At 40.4% G+C, this 19134-nt stretch overlaps 1 protein-coding gene across 1 annotated transcript in view; it reads right to left on the reverse strand.

Moving 5' to 3' along the window:
• The window catches only part of LOC122514149 (POU domain, class 6, transcription factor 1), a 129596-nt gene that overhangs the window by 16673 nt on the left and 93789 nt on the right, over window positions 1-19134 (reverse strand).

Here is a 19134-nt window from a genome sequence, read left to right on the forward strand (position 1 = left end):
TACATTTTGGAAATCGAATTCATTTAAAAAAAATAAATATATATATATATTATCACAATTTATTCCACGTCGTTGATTTAACAAAAATTGGGACGAAAACAATTCGAAATATATTACTTGAACAAATTCTGATATTTTCAAATGATTTATTCTAAAATCGAAGAAATATTTCTTCAATACAATATTAATGAGTAATCGTGCTTCGTTTAAAAATACGTCTTTCTTCTTTCGCGTCTTACACAGAACAACTGCTTCTTCTTTATCGTCTTTTCGGCACTCGCGTCTTCTTTTTCTTAGAATGAATACATTATTGATTTCCCCCACTATTGGGCATATTTTGAGAACGTTCGACTTGTATATTTCATACTCGGTCAATGTTCGCTCGACAATAGAAAAACCATTCTGGACCGTTCATTTGTCTTAAAACTGATCAGGCCGGATGTAATCACGGCCGTCAAACTAGGAACGTTCCTTTGTCCTCTTATCGCTAATACACATCACACATACACACACACACACAAATCTATGAACGCATAATATATCCTATAGTTCTTTAAGATAAAAAAAAAATAAAGAGGAATCGATATTGAAGGCTTACATTATATAAATTTTGTAAAAGTATGTGCCTAAATGTGTAAAATATTGTTAAATATGCTTAATCATTGATCGGCTGATATCTCATACTACACACGTACAACTAACTAACACGTCAGATTCTTTCATCCTACGTGTATATAATATATCAAATAAAGAACTAAGAAATTATTACATAATTTATCGAAGACAATAGAACGCCCAGTTCGATGGTATACTGAATTATCTAGTCTCTCGTTGATAACTTTTGTATCAGTGATCATGATGTGTCTTACCGTTTCTATCCATTGAAAAATAGTGACACGGGACATTTTGTTCAGCCCCTCTCTGTCTCATTCTTTCTCTCTCTCTTTTTCTCTCTTTCACGCACACTTTCTATTTCCCTCTTTCTCTTTCTATCCAAAATCAATCGAACGAGCACGCAAAGGTTTTAGCACAAGCTTGCAATCATTCTCGCCAAAATGCTCAATTATACGCGCGTGGTTCGTTAACGTACCACGCTTTTTATTGCGGCGGCACGTTTAACGCTGAAAATTGATTAATAATCATTCACGGTCTAGCTATCACATATAGGTATAAATGCTTCGCTTCGAAATAATGGTAGACATCCGAAATAGGGGGAAAAAAAAAAAAAAAAAAGGATAAATTCGATCATTGTAAATGTGTTCGGGAGAGTGTGCGAGCAACAGAAAGATAGAAATAGAAAAAAAAGAGAGAGAGAGAGAGAGATGTTGAGAGGAAGGCAGAGTACCAAAATTATCAGTGAAAGGTGCGATCGTCGTTAAAAATTTGTTCGGGCTATGTCGTTCTTTATTCCCTTTTTTTTTTTTTATTTTTTTCATTATTATCAACGATCGTTACTCCAAATGTGAGTGTGTGAGAGAGAGAGAGAGAGAAAAAGGGAGATTCGAACAACTAATAGATGAGATAGACAATAAGAGACTAGAAAATTAGTCCGAACAAAACTGGTCCTATCCAAAACTGGTCCTATCCAAAATAGGTATAATAGTTTTTGGTAATTTGAATTGATTTACAAAGCGTGTATCTTATCGTCGTTTTCATCGGTCCCTATCGGGACAAAGTTAGAAATCGTGTAGCCACAGGGGTAATGAGCCAAGGTATCGGTGACACAAATCGATGTCATTTTCTCGACAATCTCGTGATTCGCAAAGCCGATCGTAAATTTCGCTCGATAGCCTTTTGCGGTTCGAATTGGCGAGGTCCATTTAACCGAGGACATTTTGCTTGATCGACGACGACGACGACGAAGGAGGAGAAGGAGGAGGAGGAGGAGGAGAACTAGGTATTACGTAAAATTATGACGAGGCAAGCAAAGGAAATGATTCGCCGTGTATATTAGGTGTCCTACGTGGCGATCGTTCCCAGGGAAAGAAAAAGAAAGATGGGGAGAAAAGGGGAGAGAGAGAGAGAGAGAGAGAGAGAGAGAGAGCAGAGAAGAGGGAAAGAAAGAAAGAAGAAGAAGAAGAAGAGGAAAAAAAAATATATTAATGACCTGTCCCTATCTCTCCTTCTTCGGCTTTCGTGCAACGCGATATATAATTCATGCATATTTACGGGGATACCCGAGGAATAATTAACGGACGCCCGGCGCATTAAAGTGGATATACGCTGTCACGTATGTGTGTTCTGTGTATGTATGTATGTATGTATATAAACGTACGTACGTAGTACGTAAGAACGTACTTGTACACACGTATACAAATTAAGGTATATATATGTATATATATATATACGTATAGATATAGGAAGGTATGTATAGACGGGTTCTTAGAAGACAATCTAAATTATAATAAATCGATGGAGAGTACGTACAAGCCACGATACTTTACTACCACACGTGAGTGCATAGAGAAAGATAGGGATGTATATAGATACCTATACGCCCATAGAAGAAAGAGAAGGAATAGAGTAAGAGAGAAGGAAAGAGGGGGTTTCACCAGCGTCGCACGATGCTGGTGTTGTACGGAGTAATGTTACCGGTGCGGCCTCTTTGCATAATGGCATGGAAATATGCCGGAACGTGTATCGCCATAGTTGGATACAGATTAAGCGTTTTAGAGCTTCGACACCCGGGGTAATTCGGGAAAAAGTGTCCCCCAGGTGACTTGGCCCCCATGAATAAATCTGAGAAAAGCTTTCACCCGCTTTCCGTGACGTACCCGCAAGACTCGCCGGGAGGATATACAAGAAGAGAGAAAGAGAGACAACGCGAGACTAACAGATATCGGATTTTGCGGTGAAACTCTCTTTCCGTGTATCCTTTAACAAGATAACGGGATAGTCTGTTATCCTTAATTATCATCTTTTAAACATTCATCAAAGTACCAAAATATCGAGTAAATATACGAAATTTTGACGTCATTTCAATTTTGTATAAAACAATTGTTTATAATATTATATAACGCGGTTAAAAGAGTTTCCACGAAATATAATAAAAAGAATGAAATAAATAACAATGTGTATGATTTAAAATTTTCGTCAAAGTGACGGTAACGTAGATTGCAAGCGGCTCGTATATAAATCGTTCTACTACCCCTGTAAAATACCTACCCCTACCTAAAAACCAATGCTACCTGCACAAGGCATTTCATTACATAAAAAATAGATAAAGCCCCGGTTCGATAGGTAACGAACGAAAATAGGAGGAATGGTAGTGCGTTCGCGCACCTACGAGGTAGTTCAATTTTTATGTTTTTTTTTTTTTTTTTTCAGCCAAATTCGTAAATGACTATAGAGAGCAGTGTGGGATGGCTGCCTGGACCATCACAAACCCCCTTCTATTCCCCCCATATTAAATGGACGAGTCGAGGGGGATTAGTGGAATGCGCGGGTACCCGGACCATTTTGCTTGTAAAAGTGCGCAAACGATATATGTATGTATGTATATATAAAAAGAGAGGGAGTAAAAGAGAAAGAGAGGGAGAGAGAGAGAGAGAGAAAGAGAGAGGAATGTATCTATAAAGCCGTAGAAACGTATGTTTACGGGCTTTTGGCATTTCGCATAAATTAATAAACTCTGCCGTTTGCCGGCATCTCCTCGTTCTGCCTATCTCTTTCTCTGATATTCTTTAATACAATTTGGGATAAATATCACTTAAATGTGATGGTAACGGATGACTATCGATTTTGTCTTGTTTCTTTTTTGTTTTTTCTTTTTTTTATATCATATCGCAATACGTCAAAACAATATTTATTCATTTTATTATTTAAAATATGAGGATATATAAATCTAATAAAAAGTTTAAAGTATTCATTGCGCGTTTTACGTATAGTTATCTATTTAAGATAAATAAATGTATTGAAAATTCTGTCAAATAATTATATTGGTAAAGGAAGTTCACTTCGATTTCGCGACGAGACGAGACCGTGATTATTTTATGAAATCAAATGGGGGAAAAGATAAACAATATTATAAATAAAAAGAAGCATCGAATCGTCAAGAATATTTGATCTCAACGAGTCAAATAGAAATTCATCGGAGATAATTCAAAATCATCGCGTTGGGTTAGATCGGAAGGACATCATATCACGATGCTTCGAATTTTGTTAAATAATCGTTCGATAAAAAATCGTGACAAAGGAAAAAAGCGTCACACTGCTAATGCGCGGAAAAGACGCGAGATACGCGAGAAGTTTCTCCCCCAATCCCCGTTGTCTATCCACTCGTGGAAAGCAAATGAAGCAAAATAAGAGTTCATGCTGGATGAGGAAAAGGGCGGAGAGGATGAAGAGGATGAAGAGGAGGAAGAAGAGAAAGAAAAAGGGACTGGGGAACGTACGTATATCTCTACGCGTATGGCGGAAGGACGTTAAAAAACGATACGTGGGGGAGAAAGAGTAGAAGAGTCGCAGTGGTGCGAGTAAAAAAGTAAAAGAAGCGAGAGACGGGGGATGAGAAGAGGGAGGGAGGGAGGGTGGGGGTGGTAGGTTAGAATGGTTGGCGGTAGTCGGTCGTTGGAAATGCAACAATAAACATTACTTATCGATGGGCGAGCGGCGGCCCTTTAACAATGCGTATAGGACGCGAGTCGAGCCGAGGCCAAAGCGCGCGAGGCAAAGCGCAAGTTTTTTGCAATAAAGTCATTTCGACCGTTTGAGTTATGGGTAATTCCTGGGAAGCTAGTAGGTGCTTGCGCGCGGGCGTGCTCGCGCAAGCAACGAGTATAACCAACCAGGGAGAATCACCGACAACAGCGGCAGCAGCAGCAGCGGCAGCAGTAGCAGCAGCAGCAGCAGCAGCAGAAACGGCAGCAACAGCAGAGTAGTACACTACCACCTCCCCATTCGCTATCCTCCGTCGGTCCGGTCCATTGATTAGTATTAATGACTTAGCTGCACTCATTTCGCCCGAATAAAAGTAATTGGATTTGGCTTGGAAGCCCGCGAGCCGCGCCAGCGGCGTCGCTGGCGTCGACCGTCGCCGCCACCGTCGTCGGCTTTCAAACGAAACCCGTAGCCGCGTGTAAAAATACATTAATATCTGTTTGCGCTTAATAAACGATAGCCAACACACCCCACCAGAACGTACCTTCGAACTCACACCCAACTCCGTCCGACTTCAGACTAATGGCCGTATTCCGGAATCGGTAATACGCGCTTTTTTTTTACTCCTACCCCCTCATTCTCTCCGCCCCTTCTTTCCAATTCCACAGTGTATTCGAGCATTCTCCTACGACCCTTAGATTTTCTCATCGAATTCGAACCTTGATCTTGTTAAAGACGGGCTCAGGAATATATTTCGAATGGCTTATTTGATTCTAGGATCTTAAGAATCGAAGAAAAAAACGAAAAGCTAGTTTAATCTCTCTCAGACTTCTTCTTTCTTTTCCAACGTTCTTTCTCTTGTCAATTCATCTATATATATATAGCAAGGGTTCTAACGATCGCAGGATGACGCAGTTATTTACAATCGAACGAAACTGTTCTCTTGATAAAACTCGTAGAATTCCCTTGTCAGTCCAGTTCACGAATCGTTAGATCGATTAGGTTTAGACAGTTTACTAGTCCCAAAGTAAAGCGAGCGTTTCTACTACGATGAATATCCTCGAGGAAACGAGAGTAGAAGGGGTTGCAATTATCACGTGGTCATTGCGAACCGGTGTTATCAGGAGAGTCGGAAGAGACGGAGACAGAGATAGAGAGACGATGATGGGGTAGTAGGGAGCCGAGCGACCAACCCTTCGGCTCGAGCCGCTTTGTCTGTAAGTGTAATTAGTCGAGGGTGGGGTTCCTGCGAGGCGAGGCGTGGGTCGTTGGAAGAGAGGACCAGGACGAAGAGAGAAGGAAGCCGCCCCGGAGCGGGAGGGCTCAGGAGAGGAGAGAAACGAACGGGCTCTGTCGAGAGAGTGAGCGAGAGAGAGAGAGAGAGAGAGGAGAGAGAGAGGGAGAGAGACAGAGGGTGAACGACGGGGGTGGTTCATCCTGGTCGTACTCCCTTGCCTCGCCCACCCTACCCCACTGCCTTATTTATATGCAAATGAGCTTCATTTCGCGATATTAATGTTCCAGCCGAGTCGGCCTGGGCGCCGCCGTGAAAGGGTGCGAGGACACGCGGGAAAGGGTTGGTTGCGTCCTCGTTTCCACCGTGTGTTTACGAGCGAGCCTCGTCGTACTGAATTTCCGCGAATATAAACTCCGTAAAAATTGTCTAACATTTTCTCGAAAAACTTTTTTGATTGTCTAGTCCATTTGTAAGGAGAAATCTTTTCGTGGGAAAGTTGAAAGGACTATCGCGGTGGTAACAATTCGTTTTATTTCCTTCGTTATATTTGGATTATGGAACTCGTTCTCGTCGTCGTCGTCGTCGTCGTCGTCATCGAATTAAAGGAAATTACAAAATGTGGATTTTCTCGGTAGCAAGCCGAGGAAATATTATAATAGAAATTGTAGGATAGAGCTTCTGTAGGTTTTAGCTTTGTTATAGTATGTACAGTAAAGCTCGTTTGATCGTTAAGCGACAAGGTACTAGTAGTCGGTAGTTGCTGACGTAGCGTCCTATTTACGAACCTTCATAAGCAGATCAAAAATGGTGGGAGCAATTCGATATATTATTCGCGCTTCGGCCGTGCTTTCTCAAGAGCTTCGTTGCAGATAATGACCGATTTATCGTAACGAATGGAGTGTGGCAGAGCGAGTAGACAGACCCCCATCAAGGCCTCCACCCCGGGCTAAATTAACAACAGACAAACCACTTGAAACATTACTGAGCCTTCCTAGCGAAGCAACACGAGGGTGGGGTCTCTGTTACCTTACTCAACATAAATTAGGGCCGATAGAAAGGGTAGATTGCAGAATGTTGAGTCTATAACGAGCGTCGTTTCTGTATACAAGGAAAGTCTCTTCCCCCTCCCTCTCTCATTCTCTCTCTCTCTCTCTCTCTCTCTCGGTAATCGAACATGTCGAGTCTTATTTTTACCTTGAACGTTATCGGAAGGTCGTCTACTTTCTTCTTATTTTTCTTCCTCCTTTTATTTCCCTCGGTTCTTATTCTTTTTCTTTTTTTTTTCTTTTTTCATTCTCCTTCGGCTATCCGCTGGCAATAATTTCATCGTAACTTTGTTAACAACGATGTCCGCTTAAAACGGACCCTTGGAACCCAAAGGAATCATTACCGATAACGATTCCGCAGAGAGCGGCGGAAGCTCCTTCGAAGTCTCTTCGAAAAGCTTAATTACGGTTAGGATCCGGGGAAATAATTCGAAATAGGAGTAAACGTTCGCGACGGCAGGATATTTGCATTTAATGGATATTAAAATGAATGACCATCGCTCATTACGAATGCCGCGAGAGGTGCTCGCGGTAAAATCGTGGGTAATGAAGTCGCGTTCGTTCGAATCTTACTTGTAAATGGAATCCTTCATTATGATCCCCGATATTCGCCTTTGAGCTTGCGAGACTCGCAAAGGCTTTTTGGTTATTGCCTTTCACGTCTTCCGAAAGAATTGCTTTGTCGTCGTTGTTCGTGGTCAAGTACGCGAGATGATTACATTTTTATAATAAAAATAAAACTAAATAATAACGGAGATAAAATATATACTATAATATTTGCCTTAATTATCCTAAGAAAAGAAATATTTTTGTTTTTTTTTTTTCATATTATCTTTACCATTAAAATGCACCTACTTCATTAAGTTTATCCTTTTCACTTTCGTGTCATCGTACAAACATATTCGGAATATATTCAGAATATTCTTTATCACCGACATCTTAGCACAAGTCGTAAACCGTGTGCGGACGCGGTGTAAATCTATTCGTACTGCCGTTGTTTAGTTCTCTCCTTAAAGAGGGGTGTAGCTAGGGGGTGGAAATAGAGATAGAGAGAGAGAGAGAGAGGGAAAGAGAGAGGGAAAGAGAGAAAGAGAGAAAGAGGACGAGGAGAGTAGGAGGACCACGCGAGGGTGGTTAAGCGAGAGAATCGGAGGTGGGTCGACCGATGTATGAATATACATGACCTTACCACCAACCCTTACACCGCAACGGGCTCTGCTTACATTATTGTATATCTAATTCCGCGGACGGTTCTCAGAATTCGGCCTTACACGAGGAACCTTCTCAACGATGTGTGCCAGACGTCAGACGAACGTGAGAACCTCTGCTGGTTTCACGACGTTATGCAGCCAGTCTACATATTATACATTCGGACTGGGATTCAATTAAGTTTGGTTAGACCAATCCCTTCCGCTTTCCTCTCTACCTTTCTTTCTCGACTTTGTCTATCTTTTTTTCTTTTTTTTTTTTATTCATCCCTCCATCGTCTTATTCTCTGCAATTCTATTTCCAGCAAGAATTTCTAACCTCCTACTCGTATCTCGAGTATATTTTTAGAAAAATTCTTCCCTCTCTCTCTCTCTCTCTCTCTTTCTAACGTAAATATTAAACTAACTTTATTCGTGTTAAAAAATTAACGCAAGAATGAAATGATGTTCTACCATGTAATATGAAGAATTAAGTATAGTTATCGTAGATAATAGAAGCGAAAAGCGAATGATATATTTACATCTCCATTAGAACGTAATTAAGTGTTCTCGTGATGAGATAATTAATATCGAATGTGACGTTGGTAACGTGTGATCTGTGTGTACATGCGTACAATTTATATATATATACGTGTAGAGATGCGCGTAGAAAATCAACTTTCTCTATCTCGAGGACAATAGCATACGATTTGAAGATAAAGGAGATGATATTAGGTAGTAGGCGACCAAGGATTGAGGATATATATAGACTATAGCACGTCGTCGGTGTGACGTCATGCGGAACTACTCGAAAAGGCGGATAACGGTAGAGTAACGCCCGTATGTGGCGCGCTTCGTACTTCGATATACAGCCGGATAAGTAATTAGTGGAAGCACGTGGTGCAGAGTCGATATAGCCAACTCCTATGCACGTTGTAGGTACGGGTAGTAGGTACCATTCTCTGCGTGCTTGTTTGCTTGCTTGCTTGCTTGCTTGCTTGCCTGCTTGCTTGCTTGCTCGCCTGCGTGCTCGCGTTCGCTTTTCCTGCGTGTGTCGGAAAAGGGTGGCCTACCTTCTCTCTTCCTACGACAATCGAATAGTCGAAGGGTGAAGAACGACGGATAAGTAAGAGTGCGAAAAGGATAGACACTGACTAACACTGGTAACAAAGCAATATGAAAGAGAGAGAGAGAAAGAAGAGGGATACGTATTACGAATTAGACAGAGTTCGAATGAACGACGAAGAATAAGAGTAAGGAAAGAAAGAGATAGATTGATAGAGAGATATAGATATATATGGGTAGAGAAAAAGAGGAAGGAAGAGAAAGAAAGAAAGAGAGAAAGAGAGAGAGAGCCTACAATAATGACAGAAAATTGCGCGCTTCCAGCTTACACCACGCACAACGTCGAAACTTAATTCAATTCGATTGCGATACAGTTCAATAATTCGATTAATTAAAAAACACGACAGGGTCGCTCAGCATTAGTAAAAGTTGGAGTCTTCGGATAGGAAAGAGATCTACGTAGAATATTATCGGTAGATAAAGATGCGAATAATAAGCAGAGTTAAATTCGTTCGAACGAGGCCAGTTATAACGACGATTGGGAACCCCTGGCTAAGAGGCGCGGCATATCGATAGGGGAATTAGCTGATAGCTGAAACGTACCACTCGCATCATCTGTGATTACTTGATTATGAGTATCGAGTGAGCGATGTTTCTGAAATTCTACGGCCACCCGATTCTCTTCTTCTCCGAGTATACGTACGTATAAATGTGAACGTATATGCACATAGAGATATATGCGCGCGCGCGCGCACGTGTGTGCATGCACGTAAGTACATAGGTACGTAGGTAGGTATAGAGTACACATATAGGAGTTTACGCATATAGTCAATGGCATAAAATCGCGCGCGCGAGCGAACTCCGCTTATTGGCTCTGCTTTTGAATCTTCCGATACCCATCCCTTTCTCCTCTTCTCTTCATCCCTTTCGTGACCAGAACGACGTACCCTCCTCCACCCTATACCCTTTCTCTCTCTCTCTCTCACTCTCTCTCTATCCACCCTTCTCGAATCGAACGACCTCCTCCTACACACACCCTCGTCACGGTTCCGAGGATGCGAGGTACCACTTGACTCTTAAAAACCCTATTAACTGACGGTAATAGAGAAATCGTGCTTTCACAGACTGTTTCACCGTCAAGAGAACGAGGAAAGAGGAAGAGGAAGAGAGAGAGAGAGGGGAGAGAGAGAGAGGGGTAGATAGGTAGATAGATAGATAGATAGGTAGGTAGAATAAAATGAACGAACATTTTTTTCGACGCCAACGTTTCTAATATCCCAATTCGGTTCTTGTTTTTGGCAGATCACTTAACAAGATTTCTTACGAAGAAGAACGGATCGTGTAAGTGTACATATGCAGTGAGTCGCGGGAGTATTCGTACCCCCATTGTCTATTTAAAACAATCAATATTTTCTTGTATTACCGTATTTTTAAATTCTAATACACATAAACATATATTTAAGATTATTGTACTCGTAAATTGATATACATTTTTTATTGCGAGAGAACGTTTTATTATAAGAAAAGTAAAATTTAACATAACTGATAATAAAATACGCCTCATAGTCGTTTCAAAAACGTTTTAAGATGAAAGGGTTGATTAATCAAGTATTATTTACGCAAAATAATAATCGTATTTTTTATTATATCTTACGTAGATGCAATGCTCTTTTGAGACTAATTTTCTTATCATTTATGTGAATTTATATTTCTCCAAGAACAAAATGTTTCTCCGTGCAATAAAATTTATATGAATATAAATGTTTAATAAATCTAGAAATAGATTGCTCTATATGAGAATTTGAAAGCTTCGCATTACAAACAAATATCAATTATTTGAAATTTACAGCGAGGGCGGGTACGAATAATCCTGTGACTCACTGCACATAGGTGTAGGTATAATTTGATGGTGTTTTGTTGCGCGCACGCGAAATTCGATGCGGTAGGTGGACGTAGAAACGTTTCTTCGCGTGAGATTCGATCGTTCGTTGCATTAATTTTACCGTTAGAGGAAAAGGCGAGTTTGAGAAACCTGTTTTGAGTTTTTGCGATTAAGGGTTACCGTTTTATTGCCACGTAACGGAGCGCCCGTTGATAGCGTCGACGTTACTGATATCGCTTGGTAATCGACCACTAATGAGTGTTAATGAGAATCATTGATTTTCATAGGAGTCGTCATCGATTATAAATACTTTATTCCTATTTTAAAATCATATTTTTCAATGCAAATGTCGTGGGAACGATATTATTCAATCGTTAACCTTTAACAACGTATATGACTTTTTCTTAACCCCGCCCCTCTCCATTCGCGGTTTTATATTTTGTTTACAAACTTGCCTAGAAACGTATTCGAAATGATCGCAATGAAACAGAACGTTTGTTTACGAATAAAGACGAGTGTCAGTTCTAAACGAACATCGAGAGAAAGCAGACGTGCCGAGATAATAAACGAGTACAATACAAAATTTGTAAGTAATTTTAATTAATATTAATACTTTCGATTAATTTATAATATATGTATATTTTGACTCGCGATGAATTCGTTGTAACGAGTGAAATGAAATGTAAAAAACAAACAAAAAAAAAACATGAAACGAAACCTTTCTTTTTCCCTCGCTCTCTCTACTTAACCCCCCCTCTCTCTCTCTCTCTCTCTCTCTTTCTCTCTCCATTTGGAAGATGTAAAATTTTAACAAAGAATAAGAATGGGCGATAGTCTTTTGAAACGAGAGAAATCTCGAGGACGACGAGCTCCGAGGTATTCTCGAGCAGCATTCGACGATATTATAATCTCAGGCCGGTGTCATAATGATAATAACAACGCGTTAATTAAAGCCGCTGATTTATGCGCCTTTCATATTGTAATTGCTCACCGAACTCGAGTCGACTCGCGAAAAGCGAGAGAGTGAGAGAGAGAGAGAGAGAGAGAGAGTGTAAGAGAGAGTAAGAGAGAGAGAGAGAAAGATGCAGATGAAGAGCGAGAGAAAAAGAGGGAAAGTAGAACCAACGGTTTCTGGCAATCTCTCGCTCGGGGTGCTGAGATAATACGAACGAATTAATGAGTCAAGCCGCAATTAATATGAAGCCGTTCGAGGCACGACCGTCGTACGATAATAAAAACAAAAAAAGTACAAAAAAAATACGAAAAAGAAATAATAATAATAAAAAAAAAGGAGCTTACCTTACGCCCGTCATCGACAGCCTCGAAAGGAGATGAATCATTAAGCGAGGAATTAATATAAACGGTGGCTCGAATTATCCTGAACACAATGAATAATTCTACTTCTTTATAATTCGTACTGTTTGTTTCCAGAGCATATTTCGACTTTCCAAATAAACTCTAGAGGAGAATTTTTGTCCTTATCGAAAGATAATAATAATGATAATAATAATAATAATTCGATTTAAGCACACGGGGAGTATACAAATGAAGTTAAATTTAAACATTGTATTAGCGTGTATGTACAAATTCGTCGATCAAGTTTCGAAAGTTCCTTCTTTTCTTCTAAGAGAAGTAACAATTACGTACGATTTAACGCGCGCTTTACTAAGAGGAAGAGGAGAAAAGCTCGAAACGAGATGGCAAGCGCAAATCGCTTATTTACACCGTGAACGGTGTAATACGCTCGCCCCGAGGCCATATTTAGTTTACCATCCCAGGGGTGTATAATGTCTTTTTAGGTACGTTAATTAACAGTATTCATTTTGCACAAAGGTTTCTAATTACGCACTGTACGGAGCCATGGACTTAGTACCGACGCAACCCTCTTCCCTCCTCTTTTGCCCTTCTCTCTTTCTCTCTCTCTCTCTCTCTTTCTCTGTCTCTCTTTCTTTCCTCGGAAATGTTATGTCCGGAGTGGAGTCGCACGATTCGTTGGCTGCGTGTCTTCTAAGGAAAATCAAAATTAAGGCATTCGAGAGGATAGTTCGTCTGTATGAATTTTGTAGGCTTTGAGTGGGACGATATCGAAATGGAGAAAATGAGACGATAGAAAAGGAAACGGGAGAGAAGGGGTGACGAATATAAGGAGAGAGAAGAGAGACAAAGAAAATGAGAGGGAAAATAGAAGAGAATCGATGCTTCATTGGTCGAGGACGAAATCAGAACGCTCGGTCGCGCCGCGTCGCGTCGCGTCGGGTCAATACTTGTCCGGTCGCCTCAGTTAGCAGTCGCATTAATTAATTATAATTAAGTTTTAGTTGACGCGGCGGCTTGGAGCAGCGAGGGGTAAGCAAGGCAGGTAGCTACGCGACTCGCATTTTGAGCATTACCGATATTATGCAGATTTCAACAGTCAGCAGCAGCCCTCTTCTCCTCTTCTCCTCTAAACTCGAATCCCTCTCCTTCGTCGTCGTCGTCGTCGTCCTCCTCCTCGTCCTGACCCAGCCATGACTTCGTATTCCTCGTCTCTCATTTTCCCTTTTCTCCTCCTTGGCATCTTTCTCTCTCTCTCTCTCTCTCTCTCTCTCTCTATGTATATATATATCTTTTTCTTTCCATCTAGAATACTCCTTCCGTTCGAAGAAACACGATCGTTACTCGTGTCAGGTGCTAAACGAATCGCAGAATAAATCATTTAATTATTATGCCGCTTAAAAGCATGATTCCTATTCGATACTTTCTGTCTTATACGATTTTCCACATGAATATAAAAACAACTCTTTTAAAGAATATTCTTTTAATAGATAGATTGTTTCTTTTGTTTACAGGACACTTAAAAAAAATATCTTTTTTTTTTTATTCGTATCCGAAAGAGGAAATTCAATACTTCACACTCTCGACTTTTTTTATTGGATATAAATATTCGTACGAGGAAGGTACAATCATCCGATAGCTAACTATTTGGAAATGTAACAACTCCTTGGACTAAACGTCAGACGTAGTACCGAGATTACGTGGCAACTGCACGTCGACGTAAGAAGCTGTTAATCTTCGGTAATAAACTGTATTTTCATTATAATACTGCATGAATATGCAACGGCGATAATGGCCTTAATATCCCGGCATGCATCTTCCTGTGCTTTACGAGCTGAGCCTCTTCTGCCTGAATTTGAGGTGCACTCACAGTGGATTTTCTTCTCAACCCTTTTACACACAGTCTTATGACTCCAAGAATTTCAGTAATTTCACTTTCCTTATTATTTTTTTTTTATTCAGATATATGGTATTATATCGTACATATCGATGAATGATCGTACCAACGCTGTCCAGAATAATCGGATTTACTTTTCGGAACACTTTGTTATAACGACGGAAGCATTGAACTTTTTACATCTTATTTTTCTTGTTTTTTTTTTTTAATTTTAGATCCTTACGACGAAAACGAGGCTTCTTATTTTTACTCGGTGTCGTGAACTTTTCCAATTTCCTGATACGTCTCTTTTCTTGAGATACGACGAATAGAAACGCGATTTTTATTGGAAGATGATTTCCCGTCTCTTTTTCTCCTCTTTTTTTTTTTGTTCTTCTCTTCTTTGTTTATTATCGTCCTCTTTCTTGATTTCTTTGTAAAATCAAACGAACGTGGAATTGAGGATCCATCGAGAATTCAAGCTTGTAATGGACACGATATATCTCCCATCGTTGTTAATGCGAGGTAACTTAATGTAAGCAGCGAGCGAAGGAATAATAGTGGCCCGGCCTACGGACATTCATTTGTCTTAGTTTATTGCCAACTGCGAGGAAACAAACACCGCTGGAATACGCAACGACGCGCCATTAACCTCTCGCTCGCGTTACCAAGCTGAGCTTAACGGGTGTCCTGTTCTTCCATTTCCCTCTTGCAGATTTTCCTGGCTTCTTCATCGCGCGGACCGACTTGGTGGTATAGTTTTACATCCTATCCACCTGACCGCTGTACCTTCTTTCTCCTAACGTTTCTCGACTAAGTGGACGACAGCACCTATTTTGGATACTTGTACGTTTAATAATAATCGACTATGCGAACAGTTTGAAAATTCTGAAGATTTTACAGAAACAAACGTTTTACAATTGATACATCATGCTTTTCTATTTGTTTAATTGTTACAACTGTTGCACGTTTTACGAATTCACTTGTATTTTAATTATCGTTTTACATAATTTATTTCCAATGAAAATTGTAATATTTCGTTGCGATATAGTATATTGTTTGTGTTCAAAAGGGTCTAATGCATATTCGTAAAATAAAAGAATTGACAGAGCTACTACCTACGGTCCTTCGAAATAAACTTTTCTCTTATATTTAATATTCCGAAATTGTCACGCGTTTTAAATTACGAATTACCAATTAAATAAATTTTCCGTACCGGACAAAAAATCATTATCGGAAAAAAGAAAGTTTATGTGTGTGTGTGTGCGTGCGTGTGTGTGTGTAAAAAAATTGTCCCGCAGTTTAATCCCGAGAACAAATGAAAATAAATCCCTTTTAAAATCCGAAAGGACTGACGCGTTAAAATGTACTAGCTAGAGTGCACGGACATGTAGGAAAAAGCCATAGACAGAAACGTACGATCGAATTTGCCAGTACGCCAAAGACGAGAGAAACACGACGAATTCGAACGGGGTGATCGACTAGGTTGGGTGGCAAAGAGGCGGCAACAGGGAGGAAAACGAGGACGAGGAGGGATGGGGACGGAGGGGAAAGAAGAGGGTGAACGTCGCGTAATTAGCGGCCATCGTCGTCGCTCGCGTTGGAAAAACGTTGTTTTCTAGCGAAACAAATTAGACCGGCGCGTCACACAAGCGAATAAATTTAGGGAATGTTTTTGGGAGAGTAGCAGAGAACGAGAAAGAGAGAGAGAGGAGTGGTGAGGAGAGGAGAGGAGAAGAGAGGGAGTATAGAGAGCGTGCTGATCCTGTTTGTGTGTGTGTTGTATGCGAGGATGAAAGAGAAAAAGAATGACAGTGTGTGCTGAATGAAAAAAACAAGAGAAGAAAAAAAAAAGGAAAGGGGGAGAAAGAGTGAGGAAAAGAGGAAAAAGAAAGTGTTTCTACCGTAGGATATAATGGGGCGCATTGCGCGGGAACATAATGAGATTTTACAGTGCAATTCACATAAAGCATTGGTAACGACAAAAGAACCGAGTTAGAGAGAGAGGGAGAGAGAGAGAGGTGGACGGCTATGAGAGAAGTACTAAAGCGAGGGTAGTAGAATGCGATAAAAATGCGCGTTTCTAAACGCATTATTTCCGTTTCCCACTTTCGACGAAAACATTATCGTTTTTCATTAAATTCCGGTAGACCGATTGTACGTTAATCTCGTTAATTCTAAACATTTCGTGTATCGTCGCGAAAGAAGAATTTTTTGTTCTATCTCGAGTGAGCCCGGTCGATCGATGTTTGTTCTAGCCAAAGAATAATCTCGACAACCCCCTTCGCTATTACGTAGAGACAGGATCCGGAACGTAGTGTCAAAGGACTAATAAGAAGATCGTGAAACGATCAAAGTGATCATCGCCGTCGATCTGCATCGATGCGTTCACCTTCCTGCTCTCCGGCGACTTCCCCCTTCTCCCTCCGACTTTTCAGCCTACATCCAGTCCGAAACAAAAAGCACCCTCGCGCGAACCTCCCTGCCACCTCCGAGACCTCTCGCGCCCGACGAACAGGTGGCCAACTTCGGATCTCTTTTTTCCCGCCGAAACCATTTCCAGAGCTTCCCGGCTACGATGAATAACCCTTTGAACGGGCACCCCGTTCGCATGGGCGACGGCGGTGCCGAGGAGAAGAGAGAGAGAGAGGGAGGGATGCGGGTGGGTGTGAGAGGTCGCAAGCCTCTCTCTCTCTCTCTCTCTTTCTGAAAGGGAAAGAGAGCGGGGAAAAAAAACGAGGAAAGAGAGAGAGAGAGAGAGAAAGAATAGAGGTGGCAGAGAAAAGGAAAAAGAAAAAAAAGAAGCAGGAAGAAAGCGGAGTAAAAGAGAGAGGAAGGAACGGTGGAGGTTTGCCGGAAGGGGGGAGGGTGTTGTTAGGTAGGGCTTAAGAGGGGGATGGAAAAATTGGAGGGTGCGTTTCGTAGCCTCCGTCGATAAATTTTGAATGCACCCGCCGGTCGAATTAGTATACCGACTGGGTAATGATCAAAAAAAATTATAAACAAAAGATTCCACGGATGGCGAGCCTTTTTCGTGGATCAACGAGGCAAGTGGACGTGGTGGCTACGGCGAAAAGCTTTGACGGTTGGACGGCGCTTGCCACGATGTTGGTGGTGTTATTGTCGCTGGTGTTGACGATAGTAACTCCCTAACATGGTTGGTGTCGGTGACGATGGTGTCGGATGTCTCTCTTTCTCTCTCGCTCTCGCTCTCATTCTCATTGACGCCGAAACCTACACCGGGGCCGCTATATTTAAAAATCGGCGCGCTCTCTTGGAAACTCACGCTACAAAGGGAAGGGACCAACACCGTTTATATCGAGTTTATTAAAATCGTGCTATCGCCGTTCTCGGTTAAAATACGTAGCCGACCGCGAACCTACGAACTCGATCAACACGTCCATGTGTCTCTCTCTCTTCTTTCTCTTTCACTCTCACTATCACTTTCTCTCTGTCGACCTGACGTTTATTTTATCTACGTCAAACAATATCCTCTTTACTTCTTTTTTTCCCTCCCTACCCTTTGTTCCCTACCTTTCGATCATTCTTTGCGAGTATCGGTAAGATGATCGTCTCTTTTTTTTCCTTTTTTTTAATATTAAATCCGATATAATACAGAGGAGTATACTTATTCTTGTCACATTATTAATTAATATACTTTCGAGGACATTACTATTAGTATATTATATTTGTAATGAAGTAAATTTGATGATATAATAGAGATCCTTTTGAATTTGTAGTTAATCGTTAACGAGTCCTCTCTCGCGATATTATATTTGACAGGGAAATATTTGTACACATCGCGTACGAGAATATTATATTGATAATTTTTCATTATCATAAATATACATTTTTTCAACAGTTACTTTCATATCAACATAGAAGAATAATGAAAACAGAAAACGTCATGGGGATCGAGGTAGAGAGAGGAGAGAGAGAAAGTGTGCGTGTGTATGCGTGTACGTTGTGTGTACGTGTGAGCGTGTATGAAGCTATCTTTTATTTTTATGTCGTGAATTCTGGCACACAGCACATTCGTCAATATCATTTATTATGAGGAAACAATGCGAGAGAGGACATGAGAGAAAGATAAAAAAATTAATACCTCTCATATTGACAAAAGCTCGAATATAGCAGAGGCCATACATGTGTCCACTTTAAACGCCCGTTGCGCGACTGTGCGTGCGCGCGAGCGCACATTGTCCGCGCATCGCGCGGTCGCGTTACGGAGATTCATTATTTTTATTAAACAAAACATAATACGCTTATTAAGATTAACTTACACCTCATCCGTACATTACGCGTTTCTTTGTCGATTCGACGTCATTTAATCCACGCAAATTTTTTCCATTTTTTTTATCTAAAGTCGTCTAAATTGATCACAGCTGTCCAATTGATCCTATTCGAGAAAGAGTTTATTTCAATCATTTTGATCGAATAGATTTGTCGAATCCGGACAGGAGAAAATTTTTCTATTAAAATGCGAGCTAATTTATCGCTCTTTCGATTTTATATTATAGCTTTTCATATTTTCTTCTTTTTTTTCTTTTTCTTTTTTTTTCATTTTTATTTGGTCGTCCTCTGTACAATTTTTACGCAGAACCTCATTCCTGATAATTCCAATTTAATTTATTTTTGTGCAATGCATTATTGCCGTATTATATTTACTGTTGTCATTATTTCTATTATCTTATTTTATTATTACGGTATATTATTATTGTTATTGTTATTATTATAGTTTCGTTATTCTTCATTGTCAACAATTTAAAGGCGCGAGTAACTAACTCGCGAGGAAATGATATTAATTCCGAAAGTTTGGACTACGCGATCGTGATGCAAAGCAAAGGTTCATGCCTATTTTATTATCGCAATCCAACGTATCGAAATGGTAAAAAATAATACCTCGCAGATAAATTGCCTTGATAGTA

Source organism: Polistes fuscatus, unplaced genomic scaffold, assembly GCF_010416935.1.
Source record: "Polistes fuscatus isolate 324 unplaced genomic scaffold, CU_Pfus_HIC Scaffold14, whole genome shotgun sequence".
Classification (NCBI taxonomy): Eukaryota; Metazoa; Arthropoda; class Insecta; order Hymenoptera; family Vespidae; genus Polistes; species Polistes fuscatus.